Source organism: Nothobranchius furzeri, chromosome 10 (assembly GCF_043380555.1).
Source record: "Nothobranchius furzeri strain GRZ-AD chromosome 10, NfurGRZ-RIMD1, whole genome shotgun sequence".
Classification (NCBI taxonomy): Eukaryota; Metazoa; Chordata; class Actinopteri; order Cyprinodontiformes; family Nothobranchiidae; genus Nothobranchius; species Nothobranchius furzeri.
In genome coordinates, this window is record NC_091750.1 from 63,340,025 (window position 1) to 63,357,261 (window position 17,237).

At 39.9% G+C, this 17,237-nt stretch overlaps 1 protein-coding gene across 1 annotated transcript in view; it reads right to left on the minus strand.

The window, feature by feature from the left end:
• Positions 1 to 17,237, minus strand: part of dchs1b (dachsous cadherin-related 1b) — a 117,057-nt gene that overhangs the window by 99,309 nt on the left and 511 nt on the right. The gene's annotated exons all lie outside the window — the stretch shown is intronic.

Below are 17,237 nucleotides of genomic sequence, written 5' to 3' on the forward strand. Positions count from 1 at the left end.
TAATATATATTATACTATACGTACATATATGTATCTATAATATAGTAAACAGCCAGTTTTATAATGTCACATATATTCAAAAGCTACATCAAAACATATTTAAACCTATATGTTTATATGAATTCTTTCCATGTGGGTTGTCAGTTGCTTAATATTTCCTATGTTTACCTATGGTAAAGAAAGGAGATATTGTACTCATCTAACTTTAACATAAATTTTGGCAGCTTAATGTGACGTTATGGAAAATGCCATCATCATGAGCAACCAAACATAGGCTATATTAGGCTAACAGTTGTCCATATTCTGAACCATCTATCCACCAATGGCTGTTTCAGTTATTGTGAGTGAAAACTAAATGGCTTAGTAGCATTTTTTTTGGCATTAGAAATTGAAAATGTTTTTCAATGTGTTGGCTAGATGGATATACGAAGATTTTTTTAAGAGAGTGAGTGAGGAACAGGAGAGAGACCAGGTGGTTGATGCTGAGGAGATCTGCATGGTCAAGGTCAGTGATCTACAGCGAAAACAGGGGCGAGCGCATCGTTATGAGCATTTACCTGAGCACAAAGTTCCCAAGCAAAATTGAACAGTTTTCTATTTAGGAGTGAACAGGTAAGAGACCTTGAGAAAAAAAAACTATAATTATCATCTGACCTGCAACCTTTATGTCAAGTTGTATCTGTATAGTTGACTTTCTGTATTATAAGTTCTACTACTTGCTGGATATTTTCATACATACTGTTATTTTGTCTTGTAATTGTTAATTACATACTCCTTTATTCCATATCATAGCAGTGTTATTCATATATTAAAACTGTCAACTGCACACTCATTTGGCAGAATAAAAGTTTGACAATTATTCATTTGTTCTTTATTGTCACATTTAAGTAACATTTATAATTAAACAAGTTGTAATTAAACAAATTAAATAAATGACTACAACATTTCCCCCTGTTAAGTGCAGTAGACTGAAATGAATAGCTTTATTTGGAAATATAACATATCAAATTTTTAATGGACTTACATAAAATCTTTCTTCAACATAGACCCCACTAATTAACTGATTAAGTGTTATTTTTTATAAAAAAGAAGAGAGAAAATGCACAAAAGTAGGAAAGGAAAGGAAAGTGATAAAATAATAGGTTTTGTTAGATTTTCTTCAGATAATGAATTAATTGACAAAGTTTTTGCAGGGTGTGACAAAAAACGTTCGAGGTCAAACTCCTGGGGCTAAGCCCCCCCTATATCTCAATCCTAGTGACGTCCATGGCCACCAGACTCTTCTGACACTACAATTTTTTTTATTCATATGAAAAGATTTTTTATTTTTAACTGTTTGATCGGGGTTTCTATTCAAAAAACACAAAGCATGTTCCCTGTGTCTTGTATATGTGTTACCATGGAAACCTGAGTGAGCCGCTCTGGGTTTTTTTGGTACACTTCTTAAAATAGTGTTAGTATCAGATGTTTTTCAAAGTGTGGGTCATTTAGGAAAAAAGGCTCAAACTTTCAGGGTTCATAGGTTTGGAATATGGGGCAGTAGTTGCTTTGGGGCACTTCAAATTTTGCTTCTAATTATTCTGATTGTAACTTTACAAGCTACCTAAATAGCTTTGGTAAATACACAAAAAAATCCAGTAAAAGATAAAAATAAAATTAACAATAAAATTAAAACAATTCAAAACACAAGCTGTGTAATCAGCCGTTCTACAGGACCCTGACCTCCGGTGGTAGTTTATGAGGGCTCTAAAGAGGAAGGATTAATAAAGCCTATAGCTCCACTGGGACTGCGGGACACTGATACTGGCCCCCCCTCTAATGCAGTCTCTGACCTCTACATCTGGTCCAGACGGCTGCTCTGGACAGTTGCTACAAGAAGAAAATTGAGCAGAGCTACGGCTGAGCACATGTCTGCACACACCCAGGGTTTGTTGTGTTTGCTGAAAGAAGGTGCACGTGTATGCGTGCACGAGGCTTTCTGTCTTAAAAGAGACTGGGAAGAAAAACGCCGCTGAAAGACATTTAAGGGTGTGTTGATGAAGAGTCCACTGCTGAGAAAGAAAATAAGAGTCAGATTTGAGACCAAACTGACCAAATTAACCCTCCATGATGCATCTGCTGGGAAAACAGAAGAAACTGAATCAAAGAAATGGAAGATGTGGGAAATAATAAAGTCCACAAAAGAGCAATTAAATGTTTGCTTTGGCCTGACGGTAATATTGTCTTTAGGGACCACAGAGCTGTGAAGGTGAGCTTTTGTTAGAAAAATAGTCTAAAAGGGTGTTTTCCAAAAAGAGTGCGTGTGTGTGTGTGCGTGCGTGCGTGCGTGCATGTGTGCGTGCGCATGTGTGTGTGTGTGTGTGTGTGTGTGTGTGTGTGTGTGTGTGTGTGTGTGTGTGTGTGTGTGTGTGTGTGTGTGTGTGTGTGCTTTCCCCCTAAAGGTTACATTGATGGCCGTATCACATAGCTGTAATCTGTCACTGTCAATGAAAAGTCCATCCATGACTTCATCTCCTTTTCTTGTACATCTGCGGTTATACGTTTGTGTTTTACTGCTGGAAAAAAGTCATCTGATGAAGAACGGAGAGAACAAAGGCCAGATTACAGCTCTTATAACAAGGGTACTAGCTTAAACAGATGGTTGGAGGAGGAGGAAAGGACTTGATTCACTCCCTCTAGTGGAGCCTATAGCAGCGTGCCATTTTAACAACCAAAGAGTGAACTCAAAGTTTAAAAATATCAGTAGTTAATGTTTTGATCATGATATCGGCATCAGCACACTGACAGACAGGACCACATTATATCTGGCATTGCTCCTCTATAATTTGCTTCTGCTGCACACAGCCCTCAAAGACTAAAATACATCCTCCAGCCTTAAAAGCTGCTACTAAATAATCAAAAACATGGTAGTTTATGTGACCATTCAAAGCATGTGTCTGGGGACTGTGTGTGAGCATGTTTGTGTTGTTGAATCTTAGCAGGGCGGCATCTCTTTCCTTTGACAATTCACTCCACCTCCATCCCTCCCCCATCCCATCTAATGGATTTAGCAGATTTTGGTTGGGCGTGCAATGGCTACCCACAGTCAAGTTAAGCAGGACCTAAATTCACAAAGATCCCAGTAATAAAAATGACCATTTTATCCCATTTTTATCATTGTCATGCTTTTAGTATTTTGATGGGTTTAAATCAGCTTATCAATGAGTGAAACGTCTAAAACTGCTCATCTAATCCTTCTGCAGGAACAAACAAGGCTTTGCCTGAAAGACTTAATTGGTGGTGAAAAATCAAATGATATAATGAAACTTTTGTGTTAAACAGAAATATGAATTATTTGTCTATTGTGCCACTGAAGAAGTGTGGGTGTGGTCATCTGTCTACAGTTGTCGTCAAATATCTAATTAACCACCGGAGAGATTTTAATAAAACTTGTTAATAATTATCACTAGATGCTCATCTATGGTTTAAATAGTTTGAGTTTATCTGATTTTAAACCAGAAATCGGGAGTTTTTGATGGAGGGCGCCATCTAGAGGTGGAAAAAATGTATTGCAGCTTAAGTAAATCTCCCTTCTTCCGTGATTACAGCGGGAAGCAACGTGTCTCTAGGGCTGGGGGTTAACAATTATTTTTAAAACAATCATTCTGACGATTATTTTATCGAACAGTCGACTATTCTAATGACTATTTAGATGATTAATCTAGCGATTATTTTTCTATTGCACAATTAATAAAAACCAGAAAATCTCAAATAAATTCCTAAAAAAACTGATAAATTGGTACTGTAAGAGAATAAACACTACAGGCCTTCCATTTTGCAAAACACTGCTTTTAAAGTTCAAGTCCCATTAGTTGTCACACACGCTGATGTGTGTGCGAAATTTGTTCTCCGCATTTGACCCATCCCCTGGGGGAGCGGTGAGCTGCAGACACATCTGTGCTCGGGAACCATTTGGTGGTTTAACCCCCCAACCCAACCCCTTAATGTTGACTGTCAAGCAGGGAGGCATTGGGTCCCAGTTTTTCAAAGTCTCTTGTATGACCAACCAGGAATTGAACCCTGTTCTCTCAGGCTCAGGGTGGACACTCTACCACTGGGTCACTGAGCTTTATTGTGTTGCAGTTGGTTATGTTCTGGTGACATGTAGAACTTGGGAGTGCAGGCTGCTGCCTGAGAGGTGGTTGGAGACTGAGTGTCTCCATGCTGCTTTGTTTGGGTCACTTATGTGCGTGAGGCGAGTGGCTCGTGTGCAAAAAGGAAGGGACAATAACATGGGACTTACAAGTTAAAATGATGATCAGGTTTATTTACAACAACAAAAAAACATAAATCTTTCCATCCACAGGCTGGTAATAATAAAACTAATTCTGCCTGTGGGGAATTAAAACAAAAGTACAAATAACAAGGGGTGTCCCACTGGGCAAAGATTACTGGGTTCTGGACCAAAATAAGGATCTCCAAAGGTCCAAACTCTAAACTGGGCGGTTAAACCAAACTCAAGGTGATATTTTAAACTAAACCGAAAACCCCTTAACACTAAATGTAATAAAAGGGAGATCTGCACAACAAAAACAATGAACTCTAAACCAAAACGTAACAGCTTATCCAAACGCAAGAAGCTGTTAGCAAAAATGTTAACAGTAGCTTTACCAACACTTAGTTCAAGTTACCAAGTTTAAATAAACCAAAAATACCCAGCAAACAGACCAGCACAGAGGGGAGACTGCTACCACAAAAACAGCTCTCTTAATGTCTGAAAGAAGCTCCTTTATGAAGGGAGAAACGCTCCCAGTGATTTTCTACATCTGCGATAGAGAAGAAGGAGCGCATTTGACCCCGGAAGTTGTTGTCCGTTGCCGGGAGACGAAGGCGGGCAAAACAGCTAAGGAATCTAGTAGAGGACGGACATTGTTCTGGGTCTTCGGTATTTGGCGGAGATGTTAGTGAAGGTGGAGAAGAGGGCGAACTAGAGGAAAAACAGGCAGATTCCTCCTCTGTTTACAAACTCCTGAGGATGCAACAAGTGGGCGTGGTGTGTCGACTCCCGGATCTGACATCGACGAATTTTTAGAATCGAGCCGTTGACGCTTCGCTACAGCTCTACGCGTCTTGTTGATGAATGCACAACACTAGCCGGGCAACAGAGCTCAAACACATTGTTTTAAAATTATTGTCTCATTATGCTATTTATTCAGATATATTTTATTGTCCATAAGAAATGTCGCCAACTCTACATCAGTCTAAGCACTTCCCCAAGCAGCTGTGTACGCTCTGTGATTGACATCTGTAAGTAAGTTGGCTAGTGCTAAGCGGTGGTCAATTCAAATTGCATGGGGCTCTACTGGACAGGGACAGGCATAGGAAAAAAGACAAATAGTCTACATTATATCACATCACAGGGTAGGACTATTGGGTTTACAGATTTCTAAAAAAAAAAAAAAAAGCATTAATAATTAATGAGTAGGGGAAAATTCTGGATTGCTACTTTAAGGTGGCCCCCACAGACATCTGACCTGGAAGTGCGAAGTTTAGTGTAACTGTGAAACTTAAAGATAAGTGAGCTGAGACTTAATGTGGTGATAGCTGACAGTCATTCCGCAAACACACTCAAACTGTTAATTACTTTTCCATTTGCATTTGTTCACGTATAACGATATTTCCTAGATTTAACCTAAATTGCCATGATTGTTTCATTCCTCAACATTGTGGAGATGATTTTGGCTTAAGGCTCTTGCACGAAAGACAACAGTCTATGTACTTTAATCTATACATACATGTAAAGTGTACAGTGTAAAGAAAGCCTGTCATTTGTTTCTCTTGCAGTTTGAATGAGTGACTCTTCGTAAAGCTGTGATAATACAGGCATCGGAAGTCTGAAGTGTAATAAAGGCTCTAGAGGAAGTAGACGAAGGGGTCTTTGCTTCTCAATTTCCATGCTGTTTGGATTGTGTGCATGTGTACTTAACGGGGTCGACTACTATGACCCCCATGATCCCTTCAGTCGACTTTCCCTAGATTTCTGGATATAGACATCCTATTTCCAAGCCCAGCTGTCACAGTGTGTGCGTGTGTGTGTGCATGTGTGTGTGTGTGTGTGTGTGTGTGTGTGCCTGTGTGTATTTGAATCGCCTTCTATATACATATACACGTGTTTCCTCTAAGATTCTACAACAAACTAGGTATCAGTTTCAATTTATTTGGACAACTGGAGCAATTAAAACAGAACCAAACTTAATCTAATCATTTGAAAGCTGGACTAGCCTCTCAGACAGCCAGACGACCACTGTCTGGACACTCACACTTGCTGAAAAATACATGTACGTGCTGCACCAAGCACAATCAATATTAATGCAGCAGGGAGTTCATGGACGTGTCATTCAAGCGATGTCTTTCACCCAAGGGAAGAACCTCAGCCGGAAACACAACTTATCTGGGGCACGAAGTTTGGCAAAGGTACGCATGAATTAATTACACCGACATGAGAAGCTCTTTCATTGGAGTGTAAGTGGTTGGTATGAGGTGGTGGACTCGTTCAGAACTTTACTCTGTGGATAAGAATGCGAAATTAGCAATCGGGAGCTGTTTTCAATAGGACAACAGGATATTTTTTTATCTATCATATATATTTATAGTGAGTGATGTGTAGAGTTGGGCATTGTTTGATTTTGAACAATTCCGATTCCAATTCCTCGTTTCAATTCCGGTTCCTATCGACTCCCGATTCCGATTCTTTGAAGGCATGAGAAGTTTTACATGAGCCAGCTAACCACAGGTCCTACTTGATGAAATAATCTTAACTTCAACGTGAATTTTTATTCTATAAACAACAACATCACCTTCATTTAAGCTGGGTGGACACTGTGCGACTTTTTCACTCGTTGTACTCAGCTTCAATTCAAACTGTTCGACTTCCTCGCAGGGCAGATCTCACGAGTCATGCACTCACACTGTACGACCCAGTTCTCGGTTGTGACCTGACTGCTCACACTGTACGTCTGGTAGCAACACGTAGGCCCTAAAAAATATGCTAAAAATAGCAGTTTTTACACAACACGTCATACTTTTTTGTCTTGTTTTGCCTGTTGTCCTTCGGGAGTGCTGCAGGAGGACACACAGGGATTTATGGGGGTTGGATGAGGAAAACGAAATAAAGAAAGTAAATCTGTGTTTTGTGATCAGTTTAATTTGACATGAACACGACAAACACGCTTTCTTGACAATCTTTGTGAGTAAAAAAACGTGTAGAAATAAAAACGAACAACGTGTGTTATTAGGGAAATAGCGGGTGACCGGTGCTGACGAATAATTACACTAAATTTCACTAAAATGTTAAAGCAAACCAAATTTTCTTGAGTTTATTAACGTCAATCTGATCTGCAACTAAATGTTTCATGACGGAGAGAAAGTGTTCCATTTTTTCATTTGGACATGTATGGATAATAGTTAAACACTAAGATGCACGTAATCCTAAAACCCTTATTTAGTATAATGAAAATCATTTTTGAGAAACATGTTATTTGTAATATTTGTAATAATTTATCCTATAATGTGTGAACTATCAACTGCCATGACTAAATGAGTAAAACAAAGTGGTTTCAATACACCGTCAACTTGCAAAACTGACGTGTTCATTTCCCCACTTATATACCTACTAAAACTTTTACTTCATTCTATGGGGATATTAATTGAGATGACAATTCAAAGCTGAGATGATTACTCGTTTATTCTCACAGAGGCTGTCGAGCAGAGATTCAGACACTGTTACAAACTGCAGCATGTCCCTTGTGACTAAATGTCCTTGATTTTACTCACCAGATAGAGTGGAATAAGAAGTAAAGCTTGAAATAATAAAGAAAAGGAAGGAACAAAAGATCTAGGCCTGACTTGGCAATATTCAGCATCAATACTTAATTTACAGACTTCGGGACTCAGTGGGGATCACCGGAGCTGTTCTAGGCTAGTCCAGATTGCAACTTTTTAATGAAAGTTTCAGTGTCTATAAATCAATCATGTCAGATTCTAACAATTTGTTCTGTGGGGTACCACAAGGCTCTGTTTTGGGTCCACTCCTGTTTTTACTATATATTCACCATTTTGTGTGGATAATTAATAGATTTCATAATGTCTCCACCCACCTAAGTGGATGGCATTCAGCTTTACTGCTCTTTTTTAATGAATAGTTTTTTGTATGAAACATAAGGTTTTCCAGGTATGAATACTTTTCCATAACAAATGTTGAAAATGAGAGTTCTGCAAGATAAATTTATCTTGTGTTCTTTGTAGATCCTCTCTCCTCTACAAAATCTCCTACTTCTGTAACGTTGATTGTTTTCAGAAAGAGAAAATCAGATCCTAAATAAGGACTCTTACAAAAAAGAAATAATTTCCACAGTGATGGGAACAAAAACAAGGAGTAAACTTTATGAGTACACAATGGCAAACTCTCACGAACACCCATAAATAATGCACTTGTGAGGCCACAGAGAAAGTGAAAACACAGCTGGAGATTCTTCACCTACTCCTTAACCTTCAAAGCCACACACTCAAGTGAAAGTGCAGCAACGGATGGAGAGGTATCCTTAGAAGAAAATGAATGTGGTTATTATGAGATTGAAGTTATCATTCGAATCAATCTAAATAGAAAATCATTAAGGTTACAGAAAATATGGCCCAACAGCAGGACAAAAACATGTTAGGATATTAGCAGGAGATGTGCGTGAAGGTGAACCGGCAGCTGCCATCCACCATCACTCATCGCCCCTCCCCATCAGAGCTTATTTAATATCCCACAAGGACAAAACTGTTGAGTGGGACCCTGTCCATGCCTCTGTCAAACACTACTGCACTGGTGAAACGGAGATAAATTCTCTTACAGGAGCAGATCAAGCACAGGCTTCGGTATTAATTAGATCGTTGAGCTGCATTGGTGATACGCTGTACTCGGCAGAGGAAGGCAGAACACTGGCTGGAAGCAATTTAACATCAGGAAATATTTTTTAGAGCTGAATGTGGAAGACATTAAAGTGTGCAATCAACTACTTAATAACATCACTTGGATGAGTTTTCGTTTGAAAACATGCTTTATAGTTACAACATGTTTAAAGTATGACATTTGTTAGAGCTGATTTTTGTTGGACAGTTTGTAAACTTGGAAAAACTGTAAACATACCAAACAATTCATATCTTATTATTTGTAGTTGGATATTTGAATGACCTCAGTTTGTTAAAATAGAGTTCTTATGAGCTAACTAGTCACTCTGAGACTGGGACTCGAACTCCAAACGTGTCTCGTATAAGCACTGTTATGAGCCTTTACTGACACTTGTGCCTTTTGACATTTATTTATTCAAAATATTATTTGCTGCTATCTGTAGCACCTCTGCTTTACTTTGCCGGCTATCTTTTGTGACAAAGTGAATCCAGATGGCAGCTCTGTGTGGTCTTGAAGCACTACAATTGATTGAACTTTACAGAACCATGGGTTTCATATCACTTGGTTAATTTGGCAGAAAAATTAGATTTTTTTACCTGAAACTTTACACACAAAGTTAGATGTGGTTAAAAAAACCTAGCTAGCTCCCCAAGCTGCAAATAATTTTTGAGTCTTGTGTGAATTGTAATGCATAGTATCAACTTTTTATTAATTATATCTTTTTTTATTACGTGGCTTCAAAGGCTGCAGCAATCCCTGCTGGAACTGAAACAGTTGTGATTAGCCATTCGCTAGTCAGTTTAGCCAAAACTTTTTTTTTACCATACTAACAGAGGTTTTTACAGCATCCATCTATTAATTGCACCGCTTATTCCTCAGTAGGGTCGTGGGGAGCCGGTGCATAAGGCCTGGTTCACACTGCAGGATTTTTAAAATGCAAAACAATTTTCTAAAGACGAGAGTATCGCTAGTTGGTTCCTCATGAAAACTCTCCCAAAGCAATTCGGCAATCGCTGAGTGAGACATGACTGCGTGATTCTACGATCTGTGAGTCTGCAGCTGGTGGAGCTCATCCAGGGGTGGCGGGGTTTGATTAAATCTAAGCATCTTACTTCTGGGTGGAAGAAATGGTTCTTAAAAATAACCTATATTTCAAAAATGATATCTCAGTAGTGCCAATTGTCATTTTTTGTGCTCTGGAAGATGAAAAATAGCATGATACAGCCTCTTTGAGATTGTTGAAAGGAGAGAATCAGGTCAAAAGTTGGCACAAGTATCCTGCCATGTGAACCAGGCCTTAGTGGTCATTGGGTGACAGGCGGGGTACAACCACGGCAGGTCTCTGCTGCACAGAGACACAAGTTCTCACTCTCAACTATGGACAATTTAGAGCCTCAAATTACCCTCACCTGCATGTTTTTGGTCTAGGAGGAAACTGGGGTACCTTGCATGTTGGGGTAGACACGCTAACTCCCCTTAGAAAAGAGATTTGGCATTCAAATATGCACATTTTTGTTGCGAGGCAACAGTGTCACCAACTGTGCCCCCATGTGGCGCGCTACAGTTGTTACTATTAATCTGAACTAAAATGACCAGCTTTAACCTTTTTCTGTTTTTCTTTGCAGGTCTAATGGTTTTAAAGATTTCTTTTTCCTAAAGTCAGTAGCAGCAAATTCTTCCCCACTTGTGTTGGGCAAAGTAAAACACATAAACACGGTATTACTTCAGCGGAAACATTAGTTAACAGAGTCAAAGAGGGAAAGTTCAAAGACAAAACACAAAGCTAATAGCCATAACAGGGTCGAGAGACGGGAAACCATCATCCATCTTGAAACTTCTCCACATGCTGTCACACACGGAGCCGAGCAAACACGTTAATCTCCTTCTGCACTCCGTCTCGTGAAATAATCAGTGACTTGGCCAAACAGAAAGTCGTATCAAGTCGTGTTATTGTTTCAAACAACACATAAATATTAATCAAACCGAAGATGTTTTGTTGAGAGTTTGCCAGCTGGTTAAATTTTGGAGGTGAAACGAGGTCAGTAGGAGTGAAATCCTATAAGCTAGATTTCACGTGGAGAAGCTTCGGTTCCTCTTTGGGTGACGATCTGGGAAATCTATCAAAATCTGCAATTACTTTTTTCAAGCCAAGAGAATGAGACAGTTCCTTGGCTTATTAGTTATTAAATTTTACATCAACTTTTGAGTTGGTGTCGCGCCGCCAGCTGTTCTCCAAGAAAATGCCTTTGGATCACATTACTCTATTGCATTTCTTGTGGTAAGTCTGGGAATTAAGCCCGTCTGTCTTTGTTTCACACATCGGCTAATAGAGACTAAATGAAATGATGAAGAATGGACACATTCAGGTAAATTAATCAGTAGATCAGAAAAATGAACAAAAATGGGGGAAATTATAAACAGAAATGTCATTTCCATCAAGCTGAAAGTTCAGGAGAGTTCAATCTTTCTTGTCTTTCTCACTCTCAGTCTCTGAATCTTGCAGAAATCAACTTTTTATACCTGAACCTTGAAGCTCTCAGCTCTGCATGCATGTCTGAAGTTACCAGAAGCTCAGATCATCTCACTAACTTCATTAAAAACACATGAGATGAGGCACAGAGAAGCTCCGCTCAGAGCTTAGTCACTTCTAATCCACCCAGCACCCAGATGGGCCACCGTCACCACAATTCATTCATCTTTGCTCATGCACAGCCATTTCCATATCCCTTTCTTCATGTGGCACGTGGAATTAATACATCACTTCATCCATTTGTGGCTCCAGGATTTAGCAGGAAGATCTAAGCAAAAACCCCTCTTACGGTATCTGAGGGAACAAACTCCGATACAGAACTGAGATTACTAACAAGTAGAAGTAAAACAAAATGTTGAATTATCATAATGATTTAGCTGACTTCTGCTGTGTTTTACAGTCGGGACTAAAGCTATAGAAACAAATTTAGGTTTTTATTAGAAATTGTTCAACTCAAAAAATACACACAATTAATCCCTTACAAAAACAGCTGCAAACCCTAATTAGATGTCTTTGTAAACTGAAGCCACACATGACTACGGTACCACCCCAGAAGAAAAAACATCCGTTCAATAATTCAGCCACACACTGGCACTGGGAAGCCACTGTCATGGGTCCAATGATGCAGACACACCAGACTGAGGAACTTGATACGACACCGGGCTTTAAAAGATTTCCACGTATAGCTGTGTCCTGGAAAATACATGTAAACCAATTTCCAGCAGGACATTTTAGACATTGTGAGTAAATCTAAAGTTACTATGAAAAGTCTGGATCAGTTTCGGAAATGAAATCATTAAACCTGGAAAGCTGACGCACCTAAAAAGTAGTGTGGTCAGCAAGGGACTGTCCTGCATGGATGTCTCTGCTTGGACTAAAATAATCTCATACCTGTGAGAAGACCGAGTCGTGCCATAATTGGGCTGCTGTAAAGCTACGGACCTACAGTCTATTGGAAACCAGTTGATTGTTCTACTGGGCTGCAACCAGGGGTGGTTCTAGGGGGGTTCAGGTTGGGCCATTGGCACCCTGACAGCAAGCTCCAAACCCCCCCCCCTGTGGCCCCCCTTGTGATAATTTAGCTTCATTCAAGATGCGAGACCAAAGCATGAATTAATTAGTCTGCAGTTGTAAAGAGCTGCCGAGACACACGCGTTTATGTTGTTACTGAGACGGATATATATATATATATATATATATATATTTTTTTTTTTTGCAAAAGAGCAAAATTTGAAACTTGTTGAAAATCTGTTATATCACAAGTAGCAAAATTGTTATGTTGTAATGACTAAAAATGTAAATACTTTGTGATGTTGTTCTACAAATATGTAGTGATGGGATTCATGGCTCCTTCTTGGGACTCATTGTTCACTTTGAAAACCCGTTCAAGAGGTTCGATTCGTTCGTGAACGTCACTGTTCTATCTCGCGGAGGAGCTAATTTGTGTGCATCTGTGTGAAACTCGCATAGGAAAAAAAGAATAACAGAACAGCCCCCCAACCCCACCACCCCCAGCCGCGACTCGGCTCCCATCGTTCATGCTTATGAGTCGTTCAAAAGAATCGGTTCGTTCGCGAACGTCACAACTCCACAAAAGGGCCTCTCCAACAGGGCAGCTCGCCCCAGATGCACACCCCCATACCTTGCATGGCTGCGACTGAGAGGGAGTTTTCAAAATGTTTGCAAGGGTTGTCGATTAAAATACAGAATTTCCATGCCTTGATCTCGTATTGCTGAGATTTGTTGCAGGACCATCATCTCGAACGCTTCTCTGGTGACTTTAAAAAGATCTGGCAATCAAAACCCTAATGAAACGAGTAGGCAAATTGGGACACAATTAAGATTCAATAGTTCTAAATTGAAACAACATAAGTTTATTATGTCATATGCTCCATGTGACTTTACATTAATTGATGCCCAAGTATCATTTGCACCAGTTCAGTGTGATACCATGTGAAAATGTGTCTATTTTATTGCACTTTTGACTTCATGAAGGAGCATCCCATTTCAGAGTGGATGTAAGGGATTAGACTAAATGGAGTTTGGTCCAAATAAGCGCAGATGATGCAAACAGAAAGTGATTTTCCAGAAAACTAAACATCTTGGGCTCGTTACTCCCTCACACAATGCATCAGCTAAACACTGGTTACGGTTCACATGCTGCATGATGAACGCAAATGGTAAAAAAAATCCCCCAGTAGGACTCTTGTGTTTTGTCTGAGGTGGTGGCTGTGAGGTAAACAAAAAACACCAACACGGACCCCGAGCATCAGCATCATGCTGGGAGTGAGAGATGCTGGGTAAATATTTCCACTAGCTACTTGGGGAGCCAACAAAAGAATCCCTTTGTTTGTTTCTTGCTGGCTGTCATCTGCTAGCCATTCAGGATCCAAATACAAGTAGCATGAAGTATTTATTCCACTCTAAGTTGACCTTAACTCTTGTTTACCTGAAGAAAAATATCTTCTATGGCATTTTTATTGCATGTGAAAATGTTTTTTCTTCATCTCCTTCTATTGTTTTTGTCAGATTCACCCTCAAGATGAGGCGAGGCGGATTTAACTCGACATCCTTTTTGTGATTGCTTCATCCACAAGATTAGATTTTACATGAGGTAACTTTGCAAATTGTGTTATAAATCCATTTTGGCTTTCTGAGAAAATGGTTGATATGATAAAAATGTGCAATGATTGCAAAAATCTATTTTTTCCCTTTATGTGGGTTTTGTGACAAGCATGCTGTATACAAGAGCAGCTGGATTTCACAGTGGGTGGCTAAATGAGCAATCTGATTATATTGGGTTTCCTCAAAGTTTCAACTCTCAAGACTGTTGGGAATCGCAAAAGAATAAAACGTCATCTTGGACATACCCAAAGTAACAGGCAGCACAATGACCTGCCTGTATTTTAGTGTAAAATTTCCTTATTCCAGTAATCGAATTAAGTTCCTATGTGTAATTTCACTGACGACAGCAAACAGTATTTTTGAGTTTGAGTGAGACCTTACAAACGGATGGCCATGAGGGACAAAAATAACTTTTCGAAAAGAGTACTTCGTCAGGCCATTCAGCCTCCAGCCAAATGACAAGCACATCAGACTTCCTTTGATCCCTGGCAACAAGCGAAGAGGTAAATGTGTAAAACAACAATGTTTATGAAAGTTTTACAACCACTTGTTACAAATTAGTAAACGTGTTTTGTTCTCACGGGCTCCTGTAGAAGGAAACATTGAGTCTAATATGGCGTCGCCCAGAGACTTTAGACCCACTACCATGTATTTTTGGCCAGATTTTTATGGTTATATGTTATGAAGCTTTTACGAATGTTTTTCAACAACTGGGCATCAGTTAAAGTGAGACTATGCAGTTTTGGCTTGCTTTTAGCACCCCCTAGTGTCTGTTTGTAGAACGGAAAGTAAATCTTATCTCCTTGTTGTGCGTTCATCTTTTTAAAGAGACAATGTCTAGTTTTACTGGTAATCTCTGTAAATGTCCATTGAAATGTTGTTAAAAAATAAATTAAATGATGTCCAGTTGTTGAAAAAGATAGGCTGCTTCGTAACATATAACCATCAAATTTGGGTCTAAAATACATGAAAAGTCTCTAAGCTATGCCATATTAGACCCCATGTTTCCTTCTACGGGAGCCCGTGAAGACAAACTGCATTTACTGATTTGTAAGAAGCGGTTACAAAACTTTTGCCATTCATAAACATAGTTGTTTTACACATTTACCTCTTCACTTGTTACCAGTGATGAAAGGGCATCTGATGCGCTTCTCATGCTGGAGTCTGCACTCCCAGTGATTTTTGACCCTAATGGCCCTCCGTTGTTATGGTCTCATGGGCTCGACACACGGGAGGCGACAAACGACCGCGATCAGCGAAATTTGTCACTGTCGTTTTTATCACCTGACACACGGGAGGCGATCCGCGGCAGCAGCAAAGGCGTCTACGCGTTATGTTCCATGGCAAAATCGAAACTTCCGTTGTGTTGATTGGCTGTGTCAGGTTGGAGGGAATGAAGGTTATTTAAGCGGTTCAGAGTTAAGAAGGTGGTAGATATGATGTTTCACAAGGTGCTGCTAGAGTTATGTGAAATCTTACTTCTGATTTTACTATATAAAACATAATAATAATCAACTTCTCCTCCATGTTTGCTCAGAGATGTACGGAGCATCCTGTCCGCTCATTGGTCAGTGAATGAAACCTCTGTTGATTGGTCCTCGTCCGAGCGACAGCGATGAAAAGTTGAAAATGTTTCAACTTTCTGGGATCGCGTCGCTGGGTCGCCTGTGCACGACATGTGCACGAGCGCAAAATTTCACACGCACGTTTTTCGCGTTTCGCTTAGTAGGAGGGAGACCCGCGATTATCGCTTTGTCGCGCATGTCTCAATGAAAATGAATGGAGGAGAGGCAATGTCGCCTCCCGTGTGTCGAGCCCATCACTTGAACACAAAAATACTGCTTGCTTGCTATGATTCATGTATGTACTGCCCCCTATGGCCAGGGAAAATACACATCATGATTTTAACACCTTCATCTCACAGCTGAAATTTCTCCCCAGCCTTCCGTAGCATCTACAGGAGTGATTCATCACTAAATGAAACAAACCAGCGGTGTTCATGATCTAAAACACGTAGGAAATGTGCTGGAGCCAACCTGCAGCTCCAGGTATGTCAGCACCAATAAGTCCCAACAGACCAGACCAGCAACTCTGAAGTTGCAAGTGGAATATTCTGGCCACAGGGGGCGATTGAGGCTGGGTGGCCTTTCATGAACCATGTAAAAGGTCATTTTAGCACATCTGGCTCAAGAAAATGATTTAAAAAATATGAAAAAGTTGCAATGTATCACTTTCATTTCTTTTAAACAACATTTTGATGGATTTTCCCTGAGATTAATGGTGAAAATTACACATTAGTTGAGATTCATGCCAAGTCGTTGCATTGGACGCTTAATGTAGCAAAAAGGGTTCAATCCAGTCATTCAGGAGATAATTCACTGAAATAAGTGTGTGTATTGAGCTGAAATTGAGCCCCTGACCCTGTCTGGCTTAATATCATCCCATTCATCCTTTTGGCTGCACACAATCACACAAAGTGGCAGATAAACAGCAGACTGTTTATTCTGATGATAAGCTCTGAAAGGAGCTGACCCCTCCGCCTTTACCGTCTCAATCCAGACACCACTTAAAGACATGAAGAGGAAAGCTCATTTTGGCTTCATGAAACCATCTTGTACGAGAAAACAAGTCACGGACACAAGTATCAAATATTAAACTCTCCAGTGTGTGTGCATGTCCGAATCCCGCTCCTGTAATTGAAGTTCTGTTCCTCTAAGCAGCTGATAAAAGGAACCAGAAGTTGTTTGCACAAACGGAGGCCCCGCTCTGTTGTAGCCACGCCAACTAGATATCCATATGGTTCACGTTAGAAAAGAAAAGTCCTTCTGCATGCCTCATCACTCCACAAAAGACCACACTTTGGCTGGTGTTTGGCAGACCAGAGGCTGACACTGGGGCCAACAGACCGCTGAGCTGGAGCATGCAAGGCCATGTAAAGGGATCGTGTAATAATATAAGGATATGCAGGAGAAAAGCAGGAGTTGTGGATGCAATAGAGGACACCAGATATGCCCAACTATTGTGGTTACGCACTTAAACGTGGCTCTGGGTTCCCATTTTTAGCTGTTGACCACACAGACAGAACTTCACAGTATAAATAAGTACGCTTTATGTTAGAGGAAAAGAATTAAAATAGCTCTATGTAGATTA